We start from the raw sequence: 16246 nt of genomic DNA on the forward strand, positions 1-16246 counted from the left end.
GGAACATCTCCTTCTGGTAGAACTGATAGCCCTCGAGTATATGGTAGAGCTAGTTACGCAAGTTCTAGGAAACAAAGCCCATGTTATAGTAGCGCAAGCAATTGAAGTTGTAAAAGTTCACCAGGTTACCAAAAAGGATTTGCAAATCGATTCGGAACAAAACTAGAGCTGTCTGTTGCCTCACCAAAAAATAACATTTTAAATGCCTCCACGTGTCCAGCAGGAAAAACTCCATTATCTCCTGATGAGCCTATGCTATAAGTAGAAATATATATACACCCTACTCTATGGTCAGTTGGATTATCTGGAAGTAGAACAAATTCACCTGCCCTGTAAATATGTGTCTAAGATAGAAGACATGTATAGAAGAAGCAGCATCGCACGAGTTAAGAATGTGCGAGGTAAGTTTTACGCTTGTGCATTCTATTTTTGTTTAAGTAGTGAGCATATTATGACATATTATCCTACTTGCTTTTATAAGTAAGATATTGATAGCTTGGCTTTGATCTGCATACATGCATACATATAAAATATTTTATCTTAAGGCACTGAATTAATTTGTTCATTTAGAAAATGAGCGGGTGAAAACTATACTGAACAGTAATTGAAATGTATGGTACATGTTTAATAGAGATACAGGTTACATTTTTCCTTACCATCTTTCCCCAGCTTACAGTATTTTCTCACGTAAACTAAATACTATTGGCTTCAAACTTACTTTTTCTTTTTAAGAAACCAAAGTAGTTGTATTACGAACAAGTATTGAAATATTAATACGAGTATAATAGAATATATTATCTTATATCGATACGTAATTATAAATTTATGCGTATTTCTATGAGAAAACGGTAAGCTATATTAGTAGAATGATTTAATTTATTTTACTTATCGTCTCATAAGTTTCTAGCGTGTCCTATAGTGTAAACAAAGGTAAGACCAGCAAGCCATATAATTTTCTAAAGCAAATTTTCAAAACAACTTGTCTAGTTATCTCATAATTTGGCACACACCTATGTACTACATAGACATTTAAGCGAAAATGCAGCCTCAACCAGGATTCGAACTGAGTATCTGGCATACCGTGCCAAGTTACAGGAGCTCGACTAAAATAATATATCCGTATATTTGAGATTGTAAAACTAAGAATTACATGTTATAGTTTTAAAAAAATTAATATGTAGGTCAAAATAAGTAATGTTCCACATTACGAAGACTAAAAAGAGAAATAATAATAATTTTTAGGTTTTATTCTTAAGTGCACTTTATTCACAGATACGTTAATCGGGACTTTACCCACAGTTCGAAATGGGGTCTAAACTACTATATGCTACTCTGGGTATCGAAACCGGGACCCCTTGATTTCAGTTCAATACGGCGTTTTGCGGAGATTATTGGAAAAAAATAGTTCCTTTTGTATAAAAAGTAACTGGTGATTGAGGGTATTTTAAAATTTTTCACTGCACTCTTACAAAAGCTACATTGATGAGTTTCAGTGACCATCTGAATCAAACTGTCTATCTAGTGAGTCATTGTCCCTCAGAATATCCGTTCTTCTTCCCTTATGTGTACCTTATCAGGGCTCCAGGCGAGCAAGGGGCTAAAGCACCACAAAAAATCTCTGCCCTTTCCCCCTAGAACTTTATAGCCTACGTTAGGTACCTTTCGACCGAAAATATGAAAAACTAGTAGTTTTCTAACTTAATATTTTCCATTATAATACATCCATATGGCCAATTATGAGTCACCAAACGTGCTACAAAATTGAACTATTAATTTTAGGAATAGGTCTAACAGGTGTGAAATCATTTTTTTATAAATAGGAGGACGTTCAACATCTAAGGAACCTTTAAGCTTCATTTCAATAGGACTACGAACGGGGAGGTATGAATGGCGACTGCCATACCTAATCCTTCACTTAGAAATGTAATGTAATCTTGTTGCAGTTATAATATTATGCTCTAACAGGATATTATCTATTCTCAAGACGATAAATGTTCGAAGCAAGTACGGGAGATGGGGTTGCTTGTATTACTTTCTACATAGTTGAATTATTCCATTTCATTTTCTTTAAAATGTCTTCTTATAACACTCACTCATACTTTATTCGTTACCTGTTAACTGGTTTGCTTAATGTGGCTGGCGAATAAATTGCTCATATTTGGAAATAAATATATTATGTGTAGTTGTTTTGCATCTGAACCTCAGAAACTAAAGTCACATATAATTTAAGCAGTGTGTTATTTTAAATAATACAATACACATATATATAAATTGAAACTAGTCGAACTAGGCATGATATCTTCGAAAGCATTTTCAAAATATGCAAGATAGAAACTTTTTTCTATAAAGTTCCTAACTGTAACAAGATGGACTTGCCATGCGAATGCTGTGACCATAATAAAATTATTCCTTAAATATTTTATGTCGGTATATAGTAAAGATGTGTGCGGGAAAGCAACTGCTAGCACGCCCCTATAATCATCGCCACTGGTTGAATGTGAAAGAACATTTTTCTAGTTTGCAGTAAATAAAGGGTTTCGTTCGTAATAGGATTGGTAAACTAGAGGTGCTGCATTTATTCCTTCAAATGTAACCGTTATTGTAAAAATAGTGCTGGACATTATTTTTATGGAATGGAGGAAAACATTTAGATTTTAGATTTGTGCAGTGGCGGCGATTAGGAGGGGGGAAGCTTGGGGTGCAGATGTCCCCCACACTTTTTGCCACTTTTGTCCCCGCACTGTGTTAAACCTTATGAACCAAGGGAAAGTAAACTTTTCTTGCACCTCACCCCACCCCCCTCAGTTTTTGAACCAAATCACCTCCATTGCATTCAACTGTTAATGAATAACACAAAGCTTACAAAGTTTGTTAAATGCAATTTTGAACTTTTCAACCATTGCAAATCAGTCGCTGAACGGTTCTTATGTCAAATTTCCTTCAATATCACGACAGTAGCGAGCTGCGAAAGATTGTTGCATTTCATAGTTCATAAAATTGAAAATTTCTGAAATGAAACGGTCAACTCCAATTACCACGTCAAAGTCCTTAGCAAAGCTTTCCTTTAATTTGGAAATTAGGTGATCAAGCACTGGAAATTAAATCATCATTTTAATATTCTCCTCACATATAGCTCTTCTGGTTTCACATGTTGGAATCGAAATGGGCTACTTAGTGCAGGAATTATTTTATAACCTTAGACATGAGGTAAATATAAATGCAACCAATTATACGGCAATACGGTTAAAAAATCAGCACGCTTGGTCAATGTAGGCATATTCCCAAGTCTCCGAAGAACATTAAATTGACAAAGCGTGCTGACTTTTTCACATATTGCAGTATTTTTTAGTGGTTTCCAAGCTACTTAATGAAATGTGCCTCGACCAGGGATAGAATTCAGGACCACTTAGTTACAATGCAACAGTCTTATAGCCAGACTGGCTGGGTGTGGAGCTCAATTTTAATATTTCAAATTCATAGTCTCTTAACACTTTCTTTCTTGGTGTCGAACTACCAAGCTTTTACACCGGAAGCCATATATTACAAGAATTAACAGAAAATATGAGGAATGAAATTGAAACAATTTCGGAAGAGGAACTGATACGTGTTAGTGAAAATTTCTTATAAATATATGGATGCAGGAGGACATAATTTCATGCACCTCTTTTAACATGGTACGTGTTCATTATAATTGTAACTGTCAATGCAAGATAATTTAATTTCGTAGCTGCCAGTTTAAGTTACGAGGATGTTGCATCCAGTCTGCCGGCAGACGTGCTCTTACTTCCCGCCACTCCACGGCTTCCTCGGCCGTAAAGGACACTGTATAATTACGACACGAGTAAGGGAACATTCCTGACACTAATAATACCGGTACTCAAATGAGGAACTGACATATAGCTTAAAGGTTCATTAGATGTAGAACGTCCTCCTGCCTATAAGAATTTAGACCTATTCCGAAAATAGTGATTCGATTTGTGGGGGAATTATGCACATTTTGATGCATGCACATATTCTTCGTCACCGTTTGAACTTCCAACAAAAGAACAACCCCACAACCACCAAATACATCCACCTACCATGTAGGCAGCAGAACATCATGTCAATTTTGTATAAAATTTGGTGACTGGTGATTGGCCAAATTGAAGTATTGTAATACGTAGCATATATTAAGTGAAAAAACTTCTTCTTTTTCCTATTTCCAGTCGACATTCGTCTACCGTACTGTAAAGTTCTGGGGGCTATAAGGGAGGATGTAATCTGTTTTGGTAGTGGGGCTTAAGCCTCCCCTACATCCCTGTAGCGCCGTGCCTTATGCGAAGTCTTGCAATTTTATGTAGTATCAAATATAATATATTACCTCCATGCTTTACCGTAAGTGAGGAATATCAGTCGAAAAGTCTAATGGAGTTGAAAACATTCTGTTTTGAAAGAGGCCAAGGTGTCATTGCCCTCCTCCGTGGCCGTGCGGTCTAAGGCATAATGTTTTGAGCGGCGGTTGCGGAACGGCACAGGTTCGATCCCGGTTTCAGTCTCCGGGAATTTTTGGCCTATGTATAGGGCCAGGGGCAACCCACTTTAGTGAGGAAATTGGGGAGCTCCGAGTGAGTGAGCGTAATCCGGCCGCGAAGTCCTACAACGGCTGGGGTGGTCGGTCGGGCCGACAACCCGTCCCCCTAGTCTGGCTGCAGATCTCCACGCCCCATTGGTGGCCGGTGAGAGGGAGGCCAGCAGTCGGTAGGTAAGCCTTGACCCAATATTCTGCTGTAGCGCTATAGGGTAGGGGGTCCCTGTGTCTAATTAGGAATGTATTTTTATTTGTACCTGTAAATATGTATGTGCTGATTGATACTCCATTACTGTAAAAGGAGGTTGCGTTATTATGTAGTTACTCAATGCTTGTGGGAATAAGTATTATAAACAGAATATAATAATCAGGTACTCAATATAAAGTTGCATATAAAGTATTGTGTTGTATAATTATACAACAAAAATACAGTTTGTGATATCTATGACGGAGTTACTAGCACAGCATGCTACAGCGCCAGGGAATCTGGACTCACAGACTGGGCATGGATGTTTATTGTGATTGTTCTTTCTGTAAAAATTAAAATTCTCCCTTGCACTTTACACTACCCCATGAAGGCGTATAGGGGTGTGGAGTTAAGGCCCCACACATTCTTGATCTCGGCCGAAGATGATGTTTATGTGATCACAAGCACGCCCCTGGACACCTTTACCCCGCCGGAGTTTCCTCCAGGTACGCATATTATACGACGCTAGATGGGCACCGGAACCGCTTGAACAGGTGTAAGAAGTACAGCAAGATTAAGAGTAAGAAACAGTGTCACAACAAACTCTCTTTCACGCCATCTGTCTATACAAAGTGGGTCATATCAAATTCTCTATATTAATGAAGTTATGTCAAGAATTTAATTCTGATCGAAACTAGTTTGGTCCCTTTATGAGTTTATTCAACACTTCATGATATCTAATGACTTTGGTTCATAATGAGAGATACTCGTAATTCATGCTGTATTTACGTGGGAATTAGTGTCTTTATTTTGTAGTTGATTATTATCATCAAACGAGAAACATTGTTAAGAAAGAACAAAATGAGAACACGCAATAAAATGTTCATATGTTTCACGGTTCAATTTAGTGTAAGGGTGACATTTTCGGACGGCGCACGCATTTCAACTTTTAACTCACTCTCTTGGAGAAACGAGGGTACTTGTCAAGTGGATCACTTCCCAGAAAAATCCTTGGCTACTTCTATTTTTCTTATTTCACTTAACCTTTTTTTTTTTCAGAGAAATCACGACGACGACGATAAATATTCCAGTGGCACCTTTGTCCAGGCTTATCAGGAGTTGATCCAATTATTTTAAACTAATTAATCTTTAAATGACGTTTTTCATTTTATTACAAGAACAATTAACATTATTTTCTTTTCATTAATGGCCTTGCTCCTGTATTATGTGATGGATTCCATCAAAAATTTGCACTAACATATCTAGGTATAATTTAACAATAAATATTTTTTTTTATAACATTACAGTCTGCGTGTTCGAAATGATGCCTCGAACACATTATGTTTGCACTAGTTCACTTGTCGATTTAATGAACAACGTGTCTTATTCGATTATTCCATCCCTAGTTTGGAATTCTGGCCTGGACATTAGTGTTCCTTTTAAGTGTCTGTTTATTATTTCATTATATCATATCATCACATACTTCATCATATCAATTTCATCTTATCATCACTCATGATTTTCTTCGCGACAAACCAAAAAGTGGCAAATAGCGAAGTAAAAAAGAAACATCAAATCAATCATTCAGTCAGCCATGCGACTATTGAAATTGATTGACAGTTGAATCACGATGGAAGTATTTTAGAAATAACACTCTTGAATACTGTAAATACTTCTTACAAATCACAAGTAACATTATTCTTTTGTATTTTGCACAAAAAGTCTCCCAAGTTATTATTGTAGATTAAGCACACACAGGAGATGTACACTGGCGAACTTTAAAAAAAGGTCTCCCTCCTCTTAGTTAGATTGGAAGGTAGTTGGAAACACTTCATTACTCTTGTTTTGGATAATAAAGTGGGGGAAGGCAGTTGCAGACAAGGCCATCACTACCCTATGCGCACGTAAACTTGTTTCCGGAAAGCTTTCTGTTGGAGTCTTGTCAGGCATGATCTGGGCAGTTTGTGGAAAATTCTTGTGTTCTTACCCCCCCCCCCTCTGTGTGTGTGTGTGTGTGTGTGTGTGTGTGTGTGTGAGCGCGCGCAGCCAACACCTGCTTCATTTTATGTTTGGCGTATGTTTATTGCATCGACTAATTGCTGTTATGGCTGGGAATGAACCAGGTTAGCAATGGGCAAATAAAAAAGTATAAAAAATACCAAAATTAATGGGATGAGTAGTTAGTAGTAGTAAAGGTTAGGTAAAGTTCCTCGTGCGTATAGCAACGTGCGATGAAGGCACATTTAAGGGATGTGGTAGTATGGCACCGCATATTCTCGAGCTCGTCCATTTTGGAGGTGATACGATCAACACCACGCTCCAGCTGCCTTTTTTCGCCAGGGTTGTAGTAGAAATGAGAAAACAGAAATGTTTTGCATTCTGCGTTTGTAACAGTATTCTTTGGATATTGTATCTGAAGTATCTGTTAACATTCTAACCCGCAGTTTTTTTCAGGATAAACTAGTTGAAGGCCGAGAGTGGCTCCTGAGAAGTAATGAACATATCACAGAATGCGCACTAGTTTAGCTCACATTTCTTAGGGGGGGGGGAGAATGACATACAAATTTATTCTACGAATGCTAACGTCATTGTGACAATGGAGTATATTTTGCAGACTAACGAGGATCTGGTGTCTAGAGACAAGGCCAGTATAATGGTCTCTGAAGTTTGGGCTGTGTCCTACGTTTGTGATTGCCTTTCACAAATTTCGTCTTAATACACCTTTCATCCTTATCTATGTGATTACTCAAAAGTGGAAGAAAAGCGAAGTAAAATAAAAAAAATCAATTGGTCATTGTGTCCCTGCGTTTTTCAATATTTCTTCCTCATCGAAAATTAATGTTTCTCCGATGTAATACATCAAAATAGTCATGTGAATTATTATTTTCCGTCATCATAGTGTGCTTAATCATTCTTTAAAGCATAGACTTTAACGCTATTTCCCTTAGTGTAAACGATCTTAACTGTGTGGAAGTTTTTATGTAGGCAAAAAAATGGTTAAGAGTAAATCCCAATTGATTGTTAGAAATTTAAAATATTATAACTCTGACGTGACGCATATTAACTGTTCTTAGTTCGCTGTTAAGGAACGAGTTCTCCTAACTAAAAGGATTTCTTCCTAAGTGGTAGAGTGGTTAACACAGCTTGCTTAAACACCGCCTTGGCATTGTGTTCGTTCGGTGTTCATTGTGACTGTCTTTTCATCAATTTATCTTTTCATCGCTCATCCTCATCGTCGCGTTTAGCCAAAAGTGGCAGAAAAGCGAAGTAAAATAAACCAAACAAACATAAATAAGAAGCTGAAGGGAAAATATTCCATTACCAAAAATAAAATATATAAATATACAGTAATTGCTTTGTTGACATGCAGTTTTTGGCAGTGTGTAGCTGTCTTAGGGTCGTATGTTCGAATTAGCTGACCTCAAAATATACGAAGAGTGAACGATTAATGGAAATGGGGATGCACATTTTTATTACTTTAGCAAGCGTTCATTCGTAAATCCTGTGGACACAGTGTGATTTTCGTGCAAGGAAAGGGGTTCCTGGGACATGAACTAGGTTAACGTTTACTTATAACGTTACAAGGGTATGGATTTCTCTCAACAAGTGCAACAAATGTGTATGGTCATGGAAATTATTTATACAATTTGTTTTTAGTAACGTCGTTTTCTACCTCTTGAAATTAATGGTGATGGAGATGAAAAGACACACGTGGCAGATTGTAACGTGCTATGAAGACAGAGGTGTTAGGTTCGAACCATGATTAAGGAATGTTTGCCCCTTCACATCCTTGTTATCAATTGGTCAATCATTCTCATCGCCACGGATTAACCAAGAGGCAAAAAGCAACGTAATATATCCTAAATAGAAAAGAATACAGAAAATAGGCAAGGAAATGCACATATCGTGCCGAGTCGAGGTTGTGTGTTGCAAGACGGAAGTGTGTAACTATTATCGCAAGAGCACGTTCAATTATATTAGGGCAGAACCAAAAATCACACAATACAGGTGAAATTGTTGTAGGTTGACGCGAATTGTTAATCTGCCTAAACTCTTAAAATACTCTAATATCAGGTTTTTTGTTCCACTTATTATTTCAATTTTGAGGGTCTTCATGACCGAGTACTTTGCATACTGCTCTATGAAACCGGAGACCCTAAGTTCGATTGATTGATTGATTGATTTGCTTTATTTTACTTCGGTTCTTGTGCCATTTTTGGCTAAGTTGCAAATATGGAGGAGGCCTCCCCGATGGCGCAGTGGTAGCATCGTCGCCTTTTGATAAAGGGTTCCCGTCTTCGATAACCGGTGGAGGCACATAGTGGTTCGGATTCCACTATAAACTGTGCATAAAGTGGACTTCAAACACAAACTCAATCAATCAAACTCAATCAAATATGGGGATGAGTGGCGATATGATAAAATTGATGAATGGACACTCACAAATCCATCCCCATGCCAGGATTCGAATGCGGGACGCCTGGCGTCGTAGCGTGATGTGATAACCATTATGCCACTGGGGCCAGAATCTATTTTCGAAGCGCGGGTAATATTTAAGAGCTTATTGTGTTCGTTCATTCTTTCTGGTCACTCCAACATTCGTCCTTATCGTTAAAAGTAAACAAGAGGGATATAATAAGGTCGTAAAAATAGCAAAGTTAACACATATGCCTGTCCCGTGCCGAAAGAAACGACCTTCTTTGCTCGTTTTATTTTCATATTTGTTTTAGAACTAATGACAAAAGAGAGAAAAGAAACGAAAAAATGAACAACCTATTTTCATTCATGAAGGAAATAAATCGCCAGCTCAGAACCTGATTTCCTGAGAGCTCAAAGTGGACAACAAATAGAAAGAAACGCTGTGCTAATTCTTTAATGACTCATGGTTAACGTTGCTCTTCTGACAGCTGTGCAGCTCTTCCTTATCTTGCATATAGTTTCGGCATTGACGCTGGAGTGTTTCCAATTCAATATCCGTCTTTGTTTGTTGCTTCCAATCTAACTAAGAGAAGGGAGACCTTTTTTAAAAGTTCGCCAGTGTACTATGTAGAAATATTTCGCTGAAAATTTCTACATCCCAAGTTGTTGTCTTGAAGTTGTCTTTCTTAATGAGGCACCAATGGCAACCCTGCCACGCGTCCCTGGAAGTTATGTCAGAGCGATTAATGATTTAGATTTATTTTACTTCGCTCATTGTGCCACGTTTGTCTAATTTGCGAAGAGCGATGACATGATGAAATTGATGAATCGACACTCACAATCATCAATCCGGCCCCCGTAGCGGAGTGTCAGGCCGATTGTCTTCTATGTTGAGTTGCCTACATATACCATGGATTTTAAGCTCTTACAGAAACTAAGCGCTTTCGAGGTACCAAATTTTTTTGAGGAATAGTTACTTGTTTTTACGTTGTTGAAGTTGTTCTGCTACACCCTGTATATTATGTAAGTGGCAATCGTGAAATTAAGACTAATTCTATATGCAACTCACCAAGATCTTGTGTAAGTAGAAAATGTCGTTATACTATTAGTTTTGGTGAACTTTGTACTTTTGATTTGTTTGTGGTCAAGAGGGAGATTGAAAAAAACGTACTAGATTCGCCTTACACTATAGACACATCAGCAAGATTCGATAATATTAACGTAGCCAAAGGGAAGAGAGCATTAATACTAAAATCGATTTCACAAACGTAATGATGTTCATAATTTCCTTTTGGAGAACAAAAGGACTTGATTTTCAAGGGGAAATGGTATTTCATTCCGTGTGCAGAGATCCATGACCGCAGCAAGAGGCAAACAATAGGAGATAGATATAACATTCGTCAGAAACTTCCTGTGATGGAGGAATTATGGGAATTTAGTGGAGTATAAATACGGCCCGTAGTGGCATGGCAACTAGAGATGACTGCAAGAAAAATCACGATGGACACTTGTATTCTGATGTTTCTTCTCTACATTTTATATCTAGCCACCTTCGTGCTCGCGGGTCAGGGCCCCAACGAAGAGGTAAGATCACATATCATTGTAGTATTTGTTTAAAAATATTTATATATGTGTGTTATTCAAACATGTTGGTACTAAATGCGTGATTTCATATCACAGATATTGACTATTGAAATATTATACTTACCTCTGCCTCAGTAAATGTCAGTAATTCTTTTGAAATCCTAAAAATGTTGCCATTTTTTTCAGTGTTTTAACTCGAAATTTCCAAGATTTATCAATTTCATATGCGATCATATTTTAATTTTACATTTTATTCGTATGTCATGTTATATTAGCAGTTGCCTCCAACAAATAGGAAAAATTTCGATTTATTTATTTATTGTTTACCTATAATAATAGCCGCGATACCTTAGTCGTCAGGGCGTCCAACTAACGTGCGAGAGATCCGGGTTCAATATCCGACGGGGAAAACCTGACTCTTCCAACATATTCCAGGGGCTCCGCCGTCAACCCAGCGTTGTTTAAAGTGATATTCTGGTGGGTAAAAGCTGCTAAAAACGTGGTTTTGATCACATCGCCCCAAGCATCGGCCGAGATAAAGAAACTGTGAGGCCATAACTCCAAACCCCCTACACGCCTCCACGGCTTTGTGTAGGGCACAGGAGAGAACTTTACTTTTTTTAAGGTTGTACGTATTATCAGTGCGTCCAAGTGTACTTTAGTGATTTTCTTCTCTAAGATATGCCAAAGGGTAGGAAGATTCATGTGACGAACACACAATCACACTGCGCCAGAAAAATATTGCATTGAGTATTTGATTAGTATTGTAATATCGGAACCTAAAATTGACATCAAGGACTTACATAGTATTCACGAGAACGTAGTACCACGTGTTTAGAATATGATTGGTTCCACAAAAAATCACCCAGAAAAATTTCAAAATGCAACCCACGGATTAAGATGTTCATGAAATTTGCTGTATTTGTTAATGCTGACAAGGTATGAACACACGCAAAAATTTTCTTCTCTAGACCTCATAGTTACTGAGAAGCAGAAGGCTCAAATTTCAGAATTTTCATGGATCGGACATTACCGACAGCATGGTGGTAGCCTGCAGTGATTAACAGGAAATGTTAATTCTTTTAACATTTGCTTTTTCTCTGCGGTTCATTTATATGTATATTGCATTTGACAAATTTTTGCCAAGATTCCTTTGCATTGAAGAGTAACCATTCATGGCAGTAAACAAAGTACTCGTCTTAAAATATCAACAAAAATCTGTTTCCCATTTCGAAAATATGACTGTTCGGTTAGCAGTGCAGTAGATTGTTTTTCTTGTAGCCAGTAGGCTAAAAACTCAGCTGCATTATTATGTATATTTCTAAAAGCCATAATCTGATATGAAAAACAGAAAATGACGTTTTTTCATCTGTGTTTAGGTAGATCTAAGCGTCATTGTCAATCTACTCCCAATGTAAACATCAATGTCCATCATTGTCCATTAAAGCAAAAGTAAAACTTTCAAATTTCATAACAAATATAGCAGGTACGAGAAAACAGATTTCACATTTGAAATGAGTATTTGAAAAATAATCAGAAAAAGTTCAATAATCTAGAGCAACAGGAAATGAGCAAACATTTTTTCTTCCATGTAGCTCGGTAGCTCAGTGGTTAGAGTGATTGCACGGTATGCCAGAGCCCCGGGTTCGAGTCCTGGTCGAGCCTGCGTTTTTCGCTGAAAATTTATACGTAGTGCATCTCCTGTGTGTGCCTAACCTGCAATAATTAACATCTCTATGCTGGGAGGAACGAGGCAACGTCTAAGTCTACGGTCTTTCAAAAGCAACAGATTCCCTTGCGGTAGCCCTGTCAGATACGATTCCAAGGAGGTAGCGAAAAATCAGGCGAGGTCAGGCCGGTTCGGTAGCTGAGTACTTGTCGCCTCCGTGGCGAAGTGGTTAGAGCAGCACGCTATGAATTGTAGCTGCACACTCGGACGCGTGCAGACCGTGCTTTCGCGTTCGCTGTTTTCCGTGTGGCAGTCATTAGGCGAGGCAAGATAGTCTTGAGGTGAATAGATCAAGAACTGTTTAGCAGTAAATAGTAGGAGTAGCCCGCTTCTGCAACCGAAAATGATGAGAATATCAGAAAATGATGAGCTAGTGTTGGCAACTCACCCCATAAAAAATCCCCATTATATCTCTCATGAGTTAAACTAACTTACAACTAGTGACTTGGCAACACTGATTTCATCATGCACAATCTATTATGAACTGAAGTAACCTCACTCACTCAATCAGTGTTGCCAACTCACCCTATTAAAAATTTTCCATAGAATCTTTCACGACTTAAACTAACCTACAACTAGTGAGTTGGCAACACTTATACAATCATGTGCGATCTATTATGAACTGAATCAGTCAGTGTTACCTATTCACCCCATAAAAAATCCCCATAATAACTCTCACGAGTTAAACTAACCTACAACTAGTGACTTGGCAACACTGATTTCATCATGCATTATGAATTGAAGTAACCTCACTCACTCAATCAGTGTTGCCAACTCACCCCATTAAAAATTCCCCCATACAATTCCCTATATAATCTTTCACGGGTTAAACTAACCTACACCTAGCGAGTTGGCAACACCTATACGATCATGCGCGATCTATTATGAACTCTGTAAATTTCCGAGCATAGGTTGTATTGATACTTTTACTTATCTTTGAGGGTTCATCACAAAACTGCAAACAGATTTTTGCTATGTCCAACAGTTTTCAAGATAAACCTAATTCTAGTCGCCATTTTGGATTTCCGAGCATAGGTTGTATTCATACTTGTACTTATCTTCGAGTGTACATCACAAATCTGCAAACAGATTTTGGCTAACACCTACCGTTTAAAAGATAAACCTACTTCCCGTCGCCATCTTGAATTTCCGAACATATGTTGTTTTCATATTTTTACGTATCTTCGAGTGTACATTACAAATCTGCAAACAAATTTTGGCTAACTCCTACCTTTTAAAAAATAAACCGACTTCCGGTCGCCGTTTTGAATTTCCGAGCATAGGTTGTATTCATACTTTTACTTATCTTCGAGTGTACATTAGAAATCTGAACACAGAATTTGCCTGTTTCTCTGTTTGAGAGATATTTCAAAAAAATATATTTGATAATCGACAACAACAGAGCCATCTATGTGCAAAGGTCTGAACTTAGTGAACACTTGGGAACAAGTCAACTTTTTTTCATACTATATCATTTTAAACTGCCAGCAATAGGGAATTGTAGTAAGTGTTAGACAAAGTACTTTGGAGCTGAATATGCCTTTCTAAACACGTCGTACATTGTTAAAATATGTTTAATTTACATATTTCTCATACCGCCGTATGTTGTTCTATTAGACCTCTTCAAGAAAATCGCCAATTAGTGAAAACTAATTGAGCACAACAGCAAAAGAAGCAAATGGGGCAAGCATACAATGATATGGGGATATGTGAATTGTCGGTTTCTTCGATTCAGATAAATGGATCGAATTGAAAGTGGTATATTTTGCAAATTTAGAAAATGATTGACGATTACGCAGCGATTTTTGTTAACTGAGACCGAACTGTACCCTGAGTGTGAGAATATATATGTACATGGTGGGCCAAAACTCCCTTACCTCCCCTTGTAAAAATCGTTTTAGTGGAAATTGATGAATACCAACCATGTGTGACCACATTAGGCCTAGGGGGAAGTCATAAGGTGGGGGTGCCCTTGACGGCGGCCATCTTGAAAGCCGCCATCTTGGATACAAGTCCAGTTTTGTAAATGGGAAGGTAGGCTAGAATTTGATAAGGAAAACAATGGTGAAGTCGTAATGTTGAAATCTTCATTTGTTAAAAAGTTACAGGCATTCAAATGTTGGAAACACACCTTCATTTTTTATTTGTTGCAGGTGCCTAAATAATGCCACTAACCACAGAGGAGAGGAAAGAGTTAATAAGGGCATGGGGTGGAAGGAGTTCAAGGGTTGTAGCAGCTGAATTTAATGAACGGCACCCAGATCGACATCCTGTGTCTCATGTGAGTGTTGCCAACCTCTTCCAGAAATTCATGGATACTGGTTCAGTAGCGGACAAACCCAGGTCTGGAAGACCCACTACTGCAACAGACGAAGGCACAACCAAAGCAGTGTTGGCATCTGTTGCAACATCACCACACCGCAGTACTCGTCGCCTCTGAGCGACATGTGGTGTCAACCGTACATCCATCCGACGCATCCTAAAGAAAAACAATTGGCATCCGTACAAATTGCAACTTCAACATTATTTATCAGAAGACAACCCAGATCGACGATTGGAATTCTGTGACTCGGCAGTTGCCCAACTTGAAGGAGATCCAACATTCGCCTCAAAAATCCTGTTTTCCGACGAAGCGAATTTTTATGTGCAAGGAGAGGTCAACAAACAAAACTGTCGCTATTGGTGCGCTACCAATTCTCACTGGGTTGACCCCTGTAAATTGGTAGGAGCTGGTAAAGTTATGGTGTGGTGCGGCCTATGGGGTACCAAACTAATTGGTCCATTCGTCATTCCTGGTAACCTTAATGCTGATCATTATTTGGAAATATTGCGTGATCTCATCCTGCCGTCCGTGTTGTCCGAGGATGGCACATTTCCCTTATTTTTCCAACGGGATGGTGCACCTCCCCATTATGGATTAAACGTCCGTGATTATCTGCATGAACAATTTCCTGGACGGTGGATCGGGCGTCGTGGTCCCATTGAGTGACCGGCACGTTCACCCGGTCTGAGTCCATTGGATTTTTATTTGTGGGGTCATTTAAAGGCCAAGGTATACGCCGAGAAGATCAGGAATGTTGCTCACCTGGAAGAAAGGATCTTTGCCTCCTGTGCTGATATTTTACCTGACACACTTAGCAGGGTCATGGACAATTGGGGTGAAACACTACACACGTGCGTGGCGCTAGAGGGCGCTCACGAAGAGCACGTAGAGCACCATATGTAAAAATGTGATTCCAACATTTGAATGCCTGTAACTTTTTAACAAATGAAGATTTCAACATTACGACTTCACCATTGTTCTCCTTATCAAAATCTAGCCTAAAATCATGTATCGTATGCCTACCTTCCCATTTACAAAACTGGACTTGTATCCAAGATGGCGGCTTTCAAGATGGCCGCCGTCAAGGGCACCCCCACCTTATGACTTCCCCTTAGGCCTAATGTGGTCACACATGGTTGTTATTCATCAATTTCCACTAAAACGATTTTTACAAGGGGTGGTAAGGGACTTTTGGTCCACCCTGTATATATATATATATATATATATATATTTATATATATATATATATATATATATATTACCATCCCAGTCACAACAAGGTAACGTTATCAAAACGTTGTGGCAACGTTAGCCCCTAACATACCTAACGTTGCTACAACGTACAGTTTACGTTGACACAACGTTGTGCAACATCTATATATATAAAAATAAATGTTTCTTTGTATGTCTCTTATGTGTTCCTATACCATTCATCGG

The 16246-nt window shown here is 38.4% G+C and overlaps 1 long non-coding RNA gene across 1 annotated transcript in view; it reads left to right on the forward strand.

The window, feature by feature from the left end:
• The first annotated feature begins 10662 nt into the window (after positions 1 to 10662).
• LOC145991984 (uncharacterized) overlaps positions 10663 to 16246 on the forward strand; it is a 382136-nt gene continuing 376552 nt past the window's right edge. Inside the window, exon 1 of the long non-coding RNA XR_014442117.1 lies at positions 10663 to 10757. This is a non-coding gene — a long non-coding RNA (uncharacterized LOC145991984). The remainder of the gene's footprint in view (positions 10758 to 16246) is intronic.

This window comes from Lepisma saccharinum, chromosome 9 (genome assembly GCF_977018435.1).
Source record: "Lepisma saccharinum chromosome 9, izLepSacc3.1, whole genome shotgun sequence".
Classification (NCBI taxonomy): Eukaryota; Metazoa; Arthropoda; class Insecta; order Zygentoma; family Lepismatidae; genus Lepisma; species Lepisma saccharinum.